The following is an 18,320-nucleotide window of genomic DNA, read 5'->3' on the forward strand; positions in this document are numbered from 1 at the left end:
ATTACTTAAGGTGTCACCCTGGAAGGGGGTGATGCGTTTCGGCAAGAAGGGCAAGCTGAGTCCGAGATACATAGGACCTTTTGAGGTCATTGAACGTATCGGATCAGTTGCCTATAAGTTGGACTTGCCTGAAGAGCTCAATGGAATTCACAACGTGTTCCACATCTGCAATCTCAAAAAGTGCTTCGCCGATGAATCGTTGGTGATTCCACACACAGATGTGCATATAGATGAGAGCTTAAAATTCATAGAAAAACCTTTGTCGATTGAGGATCGACAGGTAAAGAAGCTTCGCAGAAAGCACGTACCAATTGTAAAGGTCAAATGGGATGCTCGTAGAGGTCCTGAATATACGTGGGAAGTCGAAGCTACAATGAAAGAAAAGTACCCCTATTTATTTGAGTAAATCTCGGGTCGAGATTTATTTTAAGGGGGTGAGGATGTAACACCTCGAATTTTTGTGTCCAATGATATGTTAACACGTGTCATTTGATTACACGTGGCATCTATAATAAATAAAGGACTAATTTTGACAAACCTTGAAAGTATATAAATTCGAGGGTTATAAATGTCAACAAGGGTAAATATACTGTATAGTAACCCTAAATAATGTTTGTACCTTCAAACGAATAAATCATAGATCGTACGGAAGCGAAACGCGGAAGAAAGTGAGAGATTACGAGCTACAGGGGTTAACTGTGTCAACATGTTTAATTATACCTCTGAGTGACCCTTTAACGTTCCCAAGGCTTCGTAACAGTATTATACGCTCACTAGAATATACTGTGCAAATTTCCGCAAAGTTCCGTCTTAAAACGAGAGAGTTATACTCAATTTCGTATGAGAAGGGTTAAAAGCGTCAACAATGAAAGTTAAGGCTTTCCGGATAATTAATAAACTAACCGGGGACTTAATAATGCGGGTAAATAACACGAGGCCCATATCGGTAAATAACCGAGGGCCAAACCGCAAAGTTACCCCTTCAAAACCGAAAGGTCAGGCAAATCATTACGAAAGATTTCGTTATTAATTACCAGATTCTGATAATCATTTCAAAAGATTTAAAATTTCTGGAAACCAAGCCTCTCGCGACCCGCGTTAAGTAATAGCCTAAGTGTAGGCGGGTCGCGAGCCTCCTGTTTTACGCGCCTGTTATTTGAATCCCAGGCGACCCGCATTAAACAAGCATGGAACTCCCATGCGGGCCGCGTAAAACGCCCAGATGCAGAAAGTTGTAACTACTTGCCTTTTGGAGCCTTTGAACGATCAAAACACCAATGAATGAGGCATGGGCACCCTACACTTGACCCATATCACTTAGGGACACCTGCCCATGATCCATGATCAAATGTAGACTGAGTTGTGATGATCTTAGGTGCTTTCTTTGGCTATAAATAGCATACTTGTGAGCATATGTTCACCACACCTCAAACACACATCTCTGATCATTCTAAGAGCTCCCAAGCATCCATCTCTGCTCTATAAGCAAGAAACAACTTCTGTAAGTCGTTCACAATCAATATGGTCTTGCATTTCCATAGTTATAGCTTATAAACACAACCGTCGTAACTAACGGTTGTCATTACAATAACTTGCAAATGGTTCAGTCTTATGACGAATCAAAAGTGGTTTTGAGTTGGTATTTATGTGGGTAATAAACCTCTAAAATGGTTCCCCTGATCACCACTCTAACTATGACAAATATCGAGTCAAACGCGCACTTAAAAAGTCAACAGAAAGCTATTTTAGCGATTTATGCATAACCTGTAATGTACATACTAAGAAACCTGTTTTGACACTCATAAAATATGATATTAAGTATAAAAACTTGTTTGCGCTCGTTTGAATCGATCATTTGCTATATTGAACCGGTTCGGAGCCGAATGTCACAAAAGTTTGACTTTTGCATTGACTTCAGTTCTGACCCGTTTTAGTGAGGTATAGACATACCTTAGGACTCTCTTAGGACCAGGTTACATGATGGTATAAACCTCTGTGATCGGTTCATGAGTTATCCGAGTCTTTTACGCATTTCCGTTAATCGCCTAAAAGTTGACCGTAACGCCATTTTGAAAATAAAACGAGTATTTCGGACACGTGAATGGACCAGAACCTTGCTTATTAAATTATAAGCATGTCCTTAAAGTTTTACGTCAATCCGAGGTCTAGAATGAGAGTTATGCTAAATGGCGCATTTAAAGTAAACTTTAGTAATTAACGGTGCAATTAGCATAACACCTATCTAAACCAAGATTTCGTCACCAAAACTTTTACCCACTGTATTAAAATTATATTTTGGGAATTTTAAAGATTTTTAATAATTTTTACCTCGCTCATAACCTGCGGTTATGGCTACGGTTCGGTAAATACCGAATATGCCCTTTTCGGCCAAAACATGAGTTCTACAAGGTCTTTTGACCCGATTCCAGTTGCTACTGATTTTAAATAATAAATAAAATATTTTAAGCTTTATAAGCTGTTCGGGAAACTCAGATTTCCAGTAGAACTCGAAAAGCTCTTTTAAAAGTCTTTAAAATGACCAAAAAGCCCCTACGGGGCATAATATTAACTTAAACTCGTTACGGGCATCACGGAAGGTATCCTACTGATACCACAACCTCTTTAAGGCATATTGACTTAAGAAATAAGCGTACGACTCTCATGGTTAACCGTTTCGCCTATTGCGCGCACGGTTCGGCTTATGAAACTAGTTTTCATAAATTAGCCGATACGGGTCAAATTATATTATTTGGACCCCAAAATCCAGAGTGTGAACCATAAACCCATACAAAACAAGTCTCTGAACTTGTTGGGTCAGAATCGCACTCCATTCTCGGTTTTCGCCTTTTCACGCGATTAAACCGTATTCACATATCAGAACCAACCGGTCTAGGCTACGGCCATTATAACGACTCGTTAGGATTCTAAGAGGTTAATTAAAACCTTCGTTCCAGATTAGGAGCCCCAGTAAAAGCTATCGGTGATTTAATCCAAATTAAGGAAATATACTTGCAAAGGTAAATACTTTAACTTATTTCCCCTATATGGGCTTGGGTTACGGTATATTAATACCGCTTGATTGAGCATTATATTTTTCCATCGCTTAGGTGGTTAATTAAATAATATGATCGGCTCATTTAAACAGTTTTGTTTCTTAAAAGCCTTTGGGGGGTTTAATGACCGTTGTCCCGGATATCCTTGGCATCATTTTACGAAATGGCCACGATCATCGACATCCCGGTGTAGGCGTACATCCGGTATACATTGTCGACATTAAATTAAAAGACGTAGCCGTTGGTTTTTATACTACGGTTTTACGCAATGTGGTGTGTCTATAAATCTTTAACCCGGCACGACCCGGGCTACTGAACGCATAAAAGAACATGTAAAACGTTCACAAGATTTTAATAATTTTCCCAAGTTATAAAAGAGTTTGTGCCTTGTGCATTCAAATCAAATTTAATAAACATTTTCAAATGTGTCAGTTGAATGTATTTACCAGTGTAAACTGACGTATTTTCCCCAAAAAGATTAAGTGCAGGTACTATACGAAATGGGCTGGTATAGGCGTCCTAAGCATCGTACATAGTCTCGCAAACTCGATGCTGCATCTGAATGAACAATGTTTATTATTTTGATCCGCTGTGGATATATTCAACTTCTGTAATACATTTGATATTACAACCAGAGGTTGAAGTTTATATATTTATCTTAAGCTTCCGCTGTGCATTTATATAATTGTGTGGTTTGACTATATTGTTGCCAACATCGTCACGGTAATCCCCCACCGGGCCCACCGGTGAAACACGTGGAAATCGGGGTGTGACAAATACCCCACATACTGGCTGTAATTTGGTGATTACATAAACTTAATCACTGTAATTATGACGTTGAAAAATTGGTTTGGAGTATTGTAAAACAATTGATAAAAAGAGAATGACTCACATTGCAGATTTAGTACTGACAGAATATGATTTTATCCCTGTTAACCTAATTTCACAATAATGCACACAAAACAGAGTTAGTGATCAATACAGCAGTTACGATAATTTCCCGAGATCAAATACTCGCAATGAATGACCAAGTGTAATACTTCAACTCATTTATCAAAATGACAAACGACAAAGTATAGTACTTCAACTCATTATCGAATTATCGACAACGACAAAGTACAATGCTTCAACTCATTTATCGGATTACCGACAAACGACAAAGCATAGCCCAATGTGGGCGGCACTTAGACATTCTTTGGGTATATTGATCCCGGAAACTGAATCGTAATAGCGATCGAGTAATTACCCTGTTCCGCGGCAGCAATTCGATATTAGTGTGTGTTTGGTAGTAATTTAAACATAACTCAACGTATATTATGAGTTTTTCCGTCGAATGAACATCTGAATTCAAGTCCCAACCCCTTCTATTTATACTGAAAATTGGACTCCCCCGCGTGTCGCGACAGGGAGACCTGGTCCTGTCGCGTGTCGCGACGGGTAACAATTTAGGGTAGGGTAGGTTCGTGTCCCAGTAGCTTGGATGAGTTGTTTAATCAACGAAATTTTACTTCTCCAGCAAGTTAGAGGATAAACGTTACTAGGGTTTAACCCCCCCTGAGTTTTAGGGGCCCTGATCCTGATTCCGATTGTTATGAAAATTTTAGGGTTAGTGCAGAATTACTTGGGTGTCTCAACTAGGGTTTTCTTAATAGCTAATTACCATTCTAATTATTAATTTTAATGAGAGTTGTTACAGTCTAGCTGGTTCACCATGGTTAACAAGTCCGTACATGCTCGCCTAGGGTACTCCTTGGGTCTTGTTTGGAGTATTTCATATCTCGCCCTAGCATCGAGTTCGCTTGCATTGAACCTCGTGAACTTTGACATCTGCAAGAATACACCAAAAGTCAGTACGAAACAAAGAAATTTTTAAAGAAACTGCAAACAGTGGGCTGGACACGGCCCCGTGTTCAGCGGACACGGCCCCGTGTCCAGGCGTCTGTAACCCAAAAACTTCATTTTTCGTCCCGGTTCCGAAAACCTGAAAATTTTTAGCCAAGTAGTTGCGGTTTCCCCCGAAAATGAAACCCTAAGTGTCGTTCTTCCCAAAACAAACCGTTTACCCTTCCAATTTCATCTTTTTCGGTTCAAAAACAAGGGTTTGAGGTTTTAGTAGGAAATCGAACGAATCTATCAACAATACATGTTTATTTACTTCCTACTACACTAATCTAAACTACTACTAACAGATTGCATCAAAAATTTGAAGTTTGATCCGGATGAACACGAAGAACCCTAGATTTTTCCCCTATTTTTGATGTTTTAACTACATGCAAGTAACTAATCTAACTACTAAAGATGATAGAATCATACCTTGATGTTGTTAAACGTGGTAGTGACGTCGAAAATCTGCGGAAAATCGCCTGGAACCAGAGCGTTTTCGGCAAAACGGGGCGTGTGGAATGAGGTAACTGTTATGAAAAGAGGGTTTTATTATAACAACCCTCGGTAAAACCGACATCCTCATAATAATTTTAACGCCCTAATATATCTTGAAATAGCCCAATGTGTCTTTATATGTACCCCGTATGTGAAAACCGAGCCCCAAAATATATTATATTATATAAAATAAATAAAAGTTAAGTTGAGGCGGGCCGCATGGACCTCACCTCAACCTAACGCGGGCCGCGCGAGTAGGAGAACCAGACATGGCCAAAACCTCAAGCCCAAGCGGGCCGCGTACATAGTTGGATAAGTAAAGGCGGGCCGCGAGTGTCCTGGTTTGTGGCACAACCCGGAAAAGCCACGTGTCCAACTCGTGTCGAAGCTATACGCTGACCGGACCAAGCTACGTGTTGACCGCCTGTTGACGCGGGCCGCGTAGACTTGGCCCAAACTCCACGCGGGCCGCGTGGGAGTCCAATTTCAGCAATATAAATAGGAGGCATCGGGCCTTCAGTCTGCTCGCTCAAATCTTTTCTTTCTTTCTTAAATTCTGAGTAGTGTACACTATACCCGGGTATTATACCCCCTAAAATAGCGAGGTTCTGCTACGATGTAAGTATTATAACCCCTGGAGACGTATTAGATACGCTGCCCGATTGATCTAGGGTTCCGTAACGGCTGTCGTGGTTCTGCCCGACGTAGTCGTTGGAATGCCGTCTCGGGAAGGGTATTACTAATGTTAAATTGGGTTATTATACTAACACACGTGCATTTGTGTAAATTATAGATATTCACCAGGAAATCATAAAGGAAAACCCTAAAATAGCAATGTGAGTAATCTCCTTTTTACCAACTGTTTTTACAAAACCTTAAATGTTTTACAATGCAATTTAGCAGTGATTGAGTCTTTGTAATTCTACAATTACTGCCGGTAAGTTGGGGTTTTGTATACAAAATTGGAGTAACGTTACCATTGGACGAAGAGTTAGCCAATGCGTAATATGACCCTCTAGTCAGACTTGACACTACTGAATGAGTAATTGGGTAGATATAAACATTGTAATCGCCCTCAATACTGTTTAAATTGAATTCATTAAATTGAGATTATTCACCAGTATTTTCCACTGACAAAATGTTTTTAAAACGCGTTTCAGGTAACAAAATGTGAAAGCCAAATAGAAGCCAGCTGGACAGCACTGAAGGCTTGGAAAAGTGGCAATAAAAGTTACCTAAATAAAAGAAAGCGTTTTATTTCAATAAAGTGGGATTTATCCCTGTAATTTAGTTTGTAATAAAAACTTGGGTTTTACCCATTTGTTTAATATTATAAAACGAGGTGGTTTACTCTGATTTAAATATTTCCTAACTACGGTCCTGATGAAAATTTCCGCTGCCAAATGAAATAATAACGTGATACCACCGCAACTGGCTCACGGCCGCCCGTTCCTGGGAAATAGGGATCGGGGGTTGTGACAGGAGGTGGTATCAGAGCTATGCCACTGATTCAGCCACAGAAGTGTTCTGCTGACATCAAAATTCAAAGTGTTAGGAAATAAATTATGGAAATACGTATATAATTGTATTTCTTGCTCTGTGTTATCTGACTATTTGTTAGTTTACAGTATGAGTGACCAAGGACCTTCTGACGCCTATCGTCAACTGTCTGGTTCGCCTAGGAGCGAAGGCACCTCCTCTTCTCAGCCTGCCCTCTCAGGGTATTCTGCTGACACAGAAGAAGGAATCTTTGTGTTTAAGGCTCAGTCTGAAGAGCCATTTCCTCAGAAAAAGAGGGGATGGTTCAGTAGGGGAGCGCACGAGCGTAGGAAAAGAATGAAAAAGTTGCAGGAACAGCGAGTGTTAGCCGCAGCAAAAAGAGAAACTGATGCTTATAATCAGGATATGCTCAATAGGGGTATCGCTAATATCCATATTTTAGCAACCACTGCTGCTAATCCAAACCTGGAACAAATGCTAGCACCCCAACCACAAAATCCTGATCAACCCATGGAAATAGAAAACCAGATAGAAATGCCTGATTTCAACCCGGAGGAAATACCTAGGGTACCTGCACCTGATCCTCTAGACCCAAACAACTACGACCCCTGGTGGGACGATGTTAGGGACTATGTGCAACAAAACCCAATTCAGGAAAATGTGCCGATGCCAAATTTAGGAGCTTACCCAGGATTAGATCCACAAGATCCCTACAATATTACTGATGCTTATGTTAGGGAAATCTTAGAAAACCCATACCCTTACCAGGCCCCATATCAGGCACCCGCACCACAAATTCCAAACCCAATCCTAGAACCTGCACCCCCAATGAGTGCAGAAAATGTTCAGGAACTTAGGACTTTTGGGGAGGAAATTTTAGAAAGCAGTGATCGTATGCGACAGGTGGGAGAACGCCTCGTATGGAAATACGATGAGCGTAATATGGATTTTTGGATGAATCCATATCAGTGAAGGTGATGGTAAAAATGGTAGTAATAATAATAATAAATATAATAATAATATAATAATATATTTGTGTATGTGTGAAAAAAAAAAAAAAAAAAAACTACGGATGCATACTAATAGTATTGTAGCTTTACATTTCAGTCGGTACTGTAATTTTAAATTTCTGTACTGTTGTGTATCGATGCATAGTATATAAAAAGAGTAAAAGTCGCAATGCTCGACGTTTTTGGTTAAACGTGCGTGTTATGTGATTGGTTATATATAAATATTATTTGTGATATTAATATCTGGTAAATGTCTAAAAATTCAGATGGCCGACGCGGGAAATCAAGAAAATCTGAATAACGATAACCAGAGTAACAATAACGTGGTTAACGAAATTATGAACAACGATAACAACGGAAACCAAATGGATAATAGTGCCATTCAGCATATTGTGGCACAGGGAATTATAGATGCAATGCCCTTTATTATTCAAACTGTTCAAGAAGCGAATAATAAAAGTAAGCATAGCAGTAAGCGACCAACTGAACCAGAACACAGCGTGAATAATGAACTTATACTTCAAGCGCCCATTCCCAAAAGAAGAAGAACCATGCCAACTGGTTGTTCTTACAAAGAATTCTGGTCCTGCAAACCAATAGAATTCTCGGGCAATGAAGGACCTATTGCAGCTTTACGCTGGATAGAGAAAACTGAGGCTGTTCTGAAAATAAGCAAGTGTGCTGAAGAAGATAAAATAATGTTTGCCTCAAATCTGTTTAAGAATGCAGCCCTAGAATGGTGGAACACTATTCTCCAAACTAGAGGAAGTGATAGGGTTTATAACATGGAGTGGGAGGAATTTAAGAACATGGTAGAAAGGAAATTCTGCCCTCCCAATGAAAAAGAACAAATAGCAAATAAGTTTCTAAATCTTAAGATGACTGGGGTAGACAGTAAAGGTTACACTACCACATTCTTTGAATATGCTAGGATAGTACCAAGCCTTGCATCACCTGAACCGGTATTAATTTCCCGTTACATCTGGGGATTAATTGGAGAAATTAGACATGTAGTCAAGGCAGCTAGACCTCAAACCATAGAAGAAGCTGTAGAACTAGCCAATACCTTGACAGATGAACTAATCCGTACTAGGGAAGAAGATCAGAGGAAAAATTTATCCCAACGGCTTACCCAAGAATTCCGTTCTAGGAATTTCAACCGTAAGAATGTAGGTTCTACATCTGCACCTTATTGCAAGTATTGCAAAAGGAAGCATTCTGGAAAATGCCCCATATACTGCAATTTCTGCAAATTCTCAGGTCACAAGGAAGAAGATTGCAGGAGGAAAGCTAATAGCAGGGTCTGCTTCAACTGTGGGGAACCAGGTCATATTAAGACAAACTGCCCAAAGTTAACTTCAGCTGCAAACAACAAGAATCCTAGAAATTCTAGAGCATTTGTTCTGACTGCAGACGAAGCCAAGATGATCCCAGACGTCATTGCTGGTACGTTTTTAGTTAATGATATTTTTGCTAAAGTATTATTTGACTCTGGTGCCAACCAAAGTTTTATTAATACTTCATTTTGCAAACTCCTAAATAAATCATTAACTAAACTACCACAAGAATGTCTAGTAGAAACCGCAAATGGAGAAACTGTTAGGATTTCTGAAATCTTGCAGGGGGCAAGAATAGAAATTTTTAATCAAAAATTTATGGCAAACCTTTACCCAATGAATCTGGCTGGATTTGATGTTGTGTTAGGAATGGATTGGTTAATAGCCAATAAAGCCAGTATTTTATGTGATCAAAAGACAATTCAATTAAAGTCACCCAGAGGTGAAAAGATTTCAATTAAAGGAGATAAACCCTTTAGATCCACAAAATTCATCTCTGTGATGAAAACTGCAAGTTGTATAAGAAAAGGATCTATAGTATATTTGATTTCTATAATCACTAACACTAAAGGAAAAGAATTAAAAGATATTCCAGTAGTATCCCAATTTTCAGATGTCTTTCCAGAAGAATTGCCAGGATTACCGCCAGACAGGGAAGTTGAATTTAGAATCCATCTGCTACCAGGAACAGCACCAATTGCCAAAGCACCTTACCGTTTAGCACCCGCTGAAATGCAAGAACTGAAGAAACAATTAGATGAATTGTTAGAAAAAGGATTTATACAGCCAAGTTCATCGCCATGGGGAGCACCGATATTATTTGTCAAAAAGAAGGACGGATCAATGCGTATGTGCATTGACTACCGTGAATTGAACAAAGTCACGATTAAGAATCGGTACCCATTACCAAGAATCGATGATTTGTTTGATCAACTTCAAGGAGCTCGATTTTTCTCTAAAATTGATTTAAGATCAGGATATCATCAATTAAAGGTACAGGAAGAGGATATTCCTAAAACCGCATTCAGAACAAGGTACGGTCATTATGAATTTACTGTCATGCCATTTGGTTTAACCAATGCCCCAGCCGCATTTATGGACATGATGAACCGAATATGTAAGCCATATTTGGATAAATTCATAATTGTCTTCATAGATGATATTCTAATTTACTCTAAAAGTAAAGAAGAGCATGCTAAGCACTTACACTTACTTTTAAGCTTGTTAAGAAAAGAAAAGCTTTATGCTAAGTTTTCGAAGTGTGAGTTTTGGTTAGAACAGGTACAATTTCTCGGACATTTAGTGAATCATGAAGGAATTCATGTAGACCCAGCAAAGATAGAGGCAATCACTAAATGGAAAACTCCTGAATCACCAACTGAGGTTAGAAGTTTCTTAGGATTGGCCGGTTATTATAGAAGATTTATTCGAGATTTTTCTAGGATAGCCATTCCTTTGACTAAGTTAACCTGTAAATCTGTTAAGTTTGAATGGGGACCAAAACAAGAAGAAGCCTTTAGAATTCTTAAGCAAAGATTAACCCATGCACCTATATTAGCATTACCAGAAGGAAATGAAGATTTTGTAATTTATTGTGATGCTTCTAAATTAGGTTATGGATGTGTATTGATGCAACGTCAAAAGGTTATAGCTTATGCCTCTAGACAACTTAAGAGTCATGAAGGAAATTATTCAACCCATGATTTGGAATTAGGAGCTATAATTTTTGCCCTTAAGATTTGGAGACATTATCTTTATGGCAGTAAGTTTACCATATTCACAGATCATAAAAGTTTAAGGTATGTCTTCGGGCAAAAAGAGTTGAATATGAGACAACGACGCTGGATGGAATTGCTTAGCGATTATGACTGTGATATCCAGTATCATGCAGGAAAAGCTAATGTGGTGGCTGACGCTTTAAGTCGAAAATATTATGAAAAGCCAAGAAGGGTACGTTCTCTTAAATTAAATCTGCAAGTAGATTTAAATGAACAAATTAGAAAAGCACAAGATTCAGTAATCAAGGAAGATACTGAAAAATTAAAAGGAATGATTAAGGAATTAGAACAAGGAACGGATGGAATTTGGAGATTCCATAAGAAGAGAGTCTGGATACCTAAATTAGGAAACTTACGTCACCGTATATTAGAAGAAGCCCATAAATCTAGATATACGATGCATCCAGGAAGTGATAAAATGTACCAGGATTTAAGGAAAAATTTCTGGTGGATAGGAATGAAAAAGGATGTAGCAGCATATGTTTCTAAATGTTTAACTTGCTCACAAGTTAAAGCTGAACATCAGAAACCCTCAGGTTTGTTACAACAATTAGAAATGCCAGTGTGGAAATGGGAATTGATAACAATGGATTTTGTTACCAAATTACCCAAAACAAGAAAAGGTAATGATACAATCTGGGTGATTGTAGATAGGTTAACCAAATCAGCTCATTTCTTACCAATGAAAGAAACCTTTAGTATGGAACAGTTAGCCAAATTATATGTAAATGAAATCGTTTCTTTACATGGCATTCCTTTATCAATTGTTTCTGATAGGGATAGTCGTTTTACTTCTCACTTTTGGTCAAGTTTTCAAAAAGCAATGGGAACCAGGCTAAACCTAAGCACCGCTTATCATCCTCAAACAGACGGACAAAGTGAAAGAACAATTCAGACGATGGAAGATATGCTTAGAGCTTGTGTAATTGACTTCGGAGGTAACTAGGACGAACACTTACCTTTGATAGAATTTTCTTATAATAACAGTTATCATACAAGTATCAATACTGCACCATTCGAAGCACTATATGGAAGAAAGTGCAGAACCCCAGTCTGTTGGGCGGAAATTGGAGAAAAGCAACTATCTGGACCCGAGATAGTACAAGAAACAACCGACAAAATTATTCAAGTTAAAGAACGATTGAAAGCCGCACGTGATCGTCAGAAGAGCTACGCTGACAATAGACGCAAACCGTTAGAATTTCAAGTAGGAGATAAAGTATTATTAAAAGTTTCACCCTGGAAAGGAGTGGTAAGATTCATTAAAAGAGGAAAGCTAAGTCCCAGGTATATTGGACCTTTTGAAATCATCAGAAGAATAGGACCTGTAGCCTATCAGCTACGACTGCCAGAGGAAATGGCAGGAATACATGATGTGTTTCATGTATCTAATCTTAAAAAATGTCTAGCTGACGAATCACTCGTAGTTCCTCTTAAGGATATAGAGGTTAATGAACAACTCAAGTTTGTAGAAAAGCCTCTACAGATTGAAGATAGAAAAATTAAGAACCTCAAGCATAAAAGACTAGTGTTGGTCAAAGTGAAGTGGGACTCCAAAAGAGGACCCGAGTACACGTGGGAACTTGAGTCAGAAATGAAAAAGAAATACCCACACTTGTTCCAGTAGATCTCGAGGACGAGCTCTAAAACAAGGTGGGGAGGATATAACAACCCTCGGTAAAACCGACATCCTCATAATAATTTTAACGCCCTAATATATCTTGAAATAGCCCAATGTGTCTTTATATGTACCCCGTATGTGAAAACCGAGCCCCAAAATATATTATATTATATAAAATAAATAAAAGTTAAGTTGAGGCGGGCCGCATGGACCTCACCTCAACCTAACGCGGGCCGCGCGAGTAGGAGAACCAGACATGGCCAAAACCTCAAGCCCAAGCGGGCCGCGTACATAGTTGGATAAGTAAAGGCGGGCCGCGAGTGTCCTGGTTTGTGGCACAACCCGGAAAAGCCACGTGTCCAACTCGTGTCGAAGCTATACGCTGACCGGACCAAGCTACGTGTTGACCGCCTGTTGACGCGGGCCGCGTAGACTTGGCCCAAACTCCACGCGGGCCGCGTGGGAGTCCAATTTCAGCAATATAAATAGGAGGCATCGGGCCTTCAGTCTGCTCGCTCAAATCTTTTCTTTCTTTCTTAAATTCTGAGTAGTGTACACTATACCCGGGTATTATACCCCCTAAAATAGCGAGGTTCTGCTACGATGTAAGTATTATAACCCCTGGAGACGTATTAGATACGCTGCCCGATTGATCTAGGGTTCCGTAACGGCTGTCGTGGTTCTGCCCGACGTAGTCGTTGGAATGCCGTCTCGGGAAGGGTATTACTAATGTTAAATTGGGTTATTATACTAACACACGTGCATTTGTGTAAATTATAGATATTCACCAGGAAATCATAAAGGAAAACCCTAAAATAGCAATGTGAGTAATCTCCTTTTTACCAACTGTTTTTACAAAACCTTAAATGTTTTACAATGCAATTTAGCAGTGATTGAGTCTTTGTAATTCTACAATTACTGCCGGTAAGTTGGGGTTTTGTATACAAAATTGGAGTAACGTTACCATTGGACGAAGAGTTAGCCAATGCGTAATATGACCCTCTAGTCAGACTTGACACTACTGAATGAGTAATTGGGTAGATATAAACATTGTAATCGCCCTCAATACTGTTTAAATTGAATTCATTAAATTGAGATTATTCACCAGTATTTTCCACTGACAAAATGTTTTTAAAACGCGTTTCAGGTAACAAAATGTGAAAGCCAAATAGAAGCCAGCTGGACAGCACTGAAGGCTTGGAAAAGTGGCAATAAAAGTTACCTAAATAAAAGAAAGCGTTTTATTTCAATAAAGTGGGATTTATCCCTGTAATTTAGTTTGTAATAAAAACTTGGGTTTTACCCATTTGTTTAATATTATAAAACGAGGTGGTTTACTCTGATTTAAATATTTCCTAACTACGGTCCTGATAAAAATTTCCGCTGCCAAATGAAATAATAACGTGATACCACCGCAACTGGCTCACGGCCGCCCGTTCCTGGGAAATAGGGATCGGGGGTTGTGACATTTATCCCGACAGTTGCCTCGACACGGCCCCGTGTCCAGCGGACACGGCCTCGTTGTTGGTGCACTACATCTGTTGATTACGTCTTAGATCGAGTCTTTCATTATAATGTATAGATTAGGGCGCGTTTTATGAGGTACGAGGAGGTCCACTTATTCGTACATAGTAGGTCCTCTTATTCGAACATAGTAGGTCCTATTATTCGTACAAAGTAGGTCCACTTATTCGTACATAGTAGGTCCACTTATTCGTCACGTCCATAAAAGAGGACCTACTCACCTATATATACCACAAAAGAGGACCTCATTTGTAACTCTTAGATTTCCATACCGAGGTGCTGCCGGTGTGAGAACTGAATGTAAACGCTGTCAAATTAATCAGAAAAGAGAATTAAGAAGATATCTAGCTGTTTCTACGTCAGGTACTTGTTTTCCGCACCTGTATCTGATCAAACTCCTCTGATTGACTCGTTCGGGTCAGAATCCGATCCTACAAGTGGTATCAGAGCTTCAGGAGGAGGAGTTCTACATAAATTTGCTGGATTTCATCACGTATTCTTACTTCTACACCTTCTTTCTTCGTCAGACCGAGATTTTACGGTCGGAATTCGCTCAAAATTTCACAGATTGTGCGTAACAGCGTATAGTCAAATCCCTGAAAGTTTGAGGCTGAAATTCAAAGTAAAAACGGGTCAAAACGTGTTCCAAAGTAGGTCCGCTTTTACGGTATCACTTAGGTTCGCTCAAAATATCACATTTGGTTCGCTTTTTCGTCATATTATTTATGAGATCCGCTCCAAAAATCACAGATCCGCTCCAAATTAACATGTTTGGTTCGCTTTTTCGAACAAATTGTGGTCCGCTTATTGATTCAGTTGTGGTCCGCTTATAGTGTTTGACAGGTTCGCTCATTGGTCAATTTTTGGGGTCCGCTCATAGTTGTTTCAGGGTGGTTCGCTTTTAAGTGACAATATTTCATATTTGGTTATCGGCCCTATCATATTTCGGATTAGTGGAAAGGAGGCCCAATCAGAATTTTTGTGCACCAAATGATAGTTGTCAGTCATTATTAACCGCCCACTATTTTTTTTGGCCCAATCAACAGCCGCCCATTTGTTGAATGTTGTTATTGTCTGCATGTGAACATTTAATTTGCCGCCCACTAAAAATGAAGGCCCATGTGAACTATATATAATATTAATGGCCCTATCATATTTTATATAAGTGACATATACGGCCCAATCAAAGAAGGTGTCATATGTAATAAATGTTGTTATCGGCCCATGTGATTACAATTGTTTGTCAGATCATTAATGAAGCCCATGTGTCTAAAAATTAATTGAGGAACAATCTGTCACAATCAATCATAAAAGGCGGCCAAAAATTGTCATTGGTAAATATTGCCGGCTGCCAATGATCCCCAGCCCAAGTGGTTGGGAGGAGGTCAGGAGTTTTCCCCCTTGGGGGTTTCTTCTGGAGGGGTGCAGGTTCGAGTCCACTCTGGTACCAATATTGGGTAATTCCAGTGCGGCTGGACCTTAGGGGGGGCCTGGGATTCGAACCCGCAGTGCGGGCGAATTTCTTAAGGGGAGTGAACCGTTAACCGTTCAAAAAAAAAAAAAAAAAAAAAAAAAAAAAAAAAAAATATTGCCGGCTCATTCCTTTGATTGGTCACTATATGTGTTTCCTTTCTTATATGTGTTTCATTAATGGTCCAATCACAAAATTTGATTGGAATTGTAGAAAATTTAATTGATAAGTGTCAATTAAAGGTGTCAGTTTGATAAACATTGTCGACCCACTAATTAGGGGTGTTCAAAAAACTCGTGGCTCGCAGCTCGCTCGAAACTCGTTCGAAAAAAGCTCGAAGAAAGCTCGGCTTGAAATTGGCTCGGTTGTAAACGAGCCAGCTCGGCTCGGCTCGATTTGTAAACGAGTCGAGCTCGAGCTTGGCCTAGCTCGGCTCGTGAGCTCATGAGCTGGCTCGATAAGGTTTACATCCTTCATTTTTTTTATCCCACATCGCTTAGAAAACAAAAACTAAAGGAGTATCTCCCCAATAAAAGAAGGTAAAGACAATGTACAAAATGAATTAACTATTTATACCTGCATAGTTAGCCATATGGTTAAATTAAATGGCAATTATAGGCCTTAGTCTATGAAGAAATTCATTTTTAAGGGTTTCTTAAGTATTAAATTTTGCGGTTCTTTGTTAGTTCGAGCTAGATCGAGCCGAGCCGAGCTAGCTCGAATTCTAATCGAGTCGAGCTCGAGCCTCAAATCTCAGCTCAATTTGAAATTCGAGCTCGAGCCGAGCCAGCTCGATTCGAGTTCGAGCCGAGCTCGAGCTGGGTCTAGCTCGGCTCGACTCGGCTCGTTTACAGCCCTACCACTAATTCAAAAAGGCTGCATAGGTTGATTGTTATTGGTTGAACGTGAAGCCCCATATAAAGCCCACTTACTGAACGACATTGTGAATCAATTGAAAGTTATTGATTATTGACGGCACCGCCCCACTAAACAAGCGGCCCAATCCCAATTGTTTGTTCCACCACCCCATAAAGTGTTAGGCCCAATCACATTTTTGTGCTCAGTTGGCATAGAATTCAAGTCAAGTCGATTGGAAGTCGGACAAGGTCGTTTGAAAGTCCATCAGTTCGTTCACAGTGAATCAGTTCGTTTGTTTTTGATTCGTGTCAAAGAAGTTCTCACAGTTTGTCAACATTCGGTCCGCACAGAATATTCACCAGTTCGAGTCATATCAGTTCGCAGAGTATCAGTTTGATTCAGTTGCTTTGATAAGTGTTTTAAACTGATTGTGTTTTGTTTGTTTGTTTCAGGTGTTTCACGAGGTGAATCATTTCATTCGAAAGGGGATCTAGTTTGAATTTGATATTTCATTTTAAGTGACTGTCTCGATAAACGTGTTTCCGAATCATGGACTTAAAATTCTTTAATATGACTAGTGAAACAGTTAATAGAATAAATGTATTAAAGAAAGAATTTGATTTGTTTTCAGGTTGTCCAGGAGAAAGTACAAAGAGTATCATTGAGAGGTATAGTCATCTTGTTCGCTTAATGTCTGAGAAGGGTATTCAGAAAAATCCAAATGAATGGGTTAAGAGATTAGCCAATTCCATACCTCAACAAGAATGGGGTACATATCTGTTGGATTTAAAAAGAAATGGAGAATACTCTAGGTTGTCAATTTGTCAATTCATTAAGAAGCTTGAAGAACAAATGGAGAACAATGATGTGAATAAGAAGAATCAAGAAGAAAAATCCATTTCACCCAATGAAAGTTCAGAAGAAGCAATTGTTGTTGATCAAATATCAACTAACTCTGGTTCTTCGGATAATAGTTCTGACAAATCAGTAGAGTTTGACCAATCACCAACTGATAATAGAAGTGTTAATGAGAAGATTATTGAAGCAGAAAAGGTGACTGAAGCTGAGAAAGTTGTTGAAGTTGAAAAAATCATAGAGATCGAAAAGATTGTTGAAGTCACAAAACCTTGTCTTACGTGTTTAGAGTCTTGTAAACAATGTATAGAAAAAGATGAGAGGTTTAATGAGTTAGAAAAGTTGAAAGAACAATTGTTATTTGATGTAAAGAACTTGAAAAAGTCATGTCACGGCCCCCGACCTGGTTTGACCCGTTTCGGGAGCCGCGGGACAAAAAATCCCGTGGTATTTATTTTTATAGCGGAAGTCTTAACAGGATCGTTTTAAATTTAGAAAATTTGCCCGAGTATTATTTATTTACATTTAGGATAAACCCCGTAAATATCAAAATTTCATTATTTTACAAACATGTTTATTTATTTTATTTGAGCCACCACTCCAAGCTTGATAGTGCTCCGTAGCACGTGTTCTTAATTCAGGAGGTCACCTGAAACATGTTGTAAAAAGGTTTTGTCAGCGGGGAAATACTGAGTGAATCATTCATTTTGATAAAAATGACACATAGTTATAAATTACAGCATAAGAGCGATTACTATGGCAGTATCTTAATTAATATCTGGTCTTGCCACCCGTGTGACGATGGTCATACCACTATTGGGTCCAGTCACCCAATTAGTGACGCTTTGTCACTGTTAGGTCTTATTAGCCTAACCCATGTTAGGGCTTATTGCCTAACCGTGAGAAATTAGTAATGTGCACAATACCCCACTAA

The sequence above is a fragment of the Helianthus annuus genome, chromosome 11 (assembly GCF_002127325.2).
Source record: "Helianthus annuus cultivar XRQ/B chromosome 11, HanXRQr2.0-SUNRISE, whole genome shotgun sequence".
Taxonomy (NCBI): domain Eukaryota; kingdom Viridiplantae; phylum Streptophyta; class Magnoliopsida; order Asterales; family Asteraceae; genus Helianthus; species Helianthus annuus.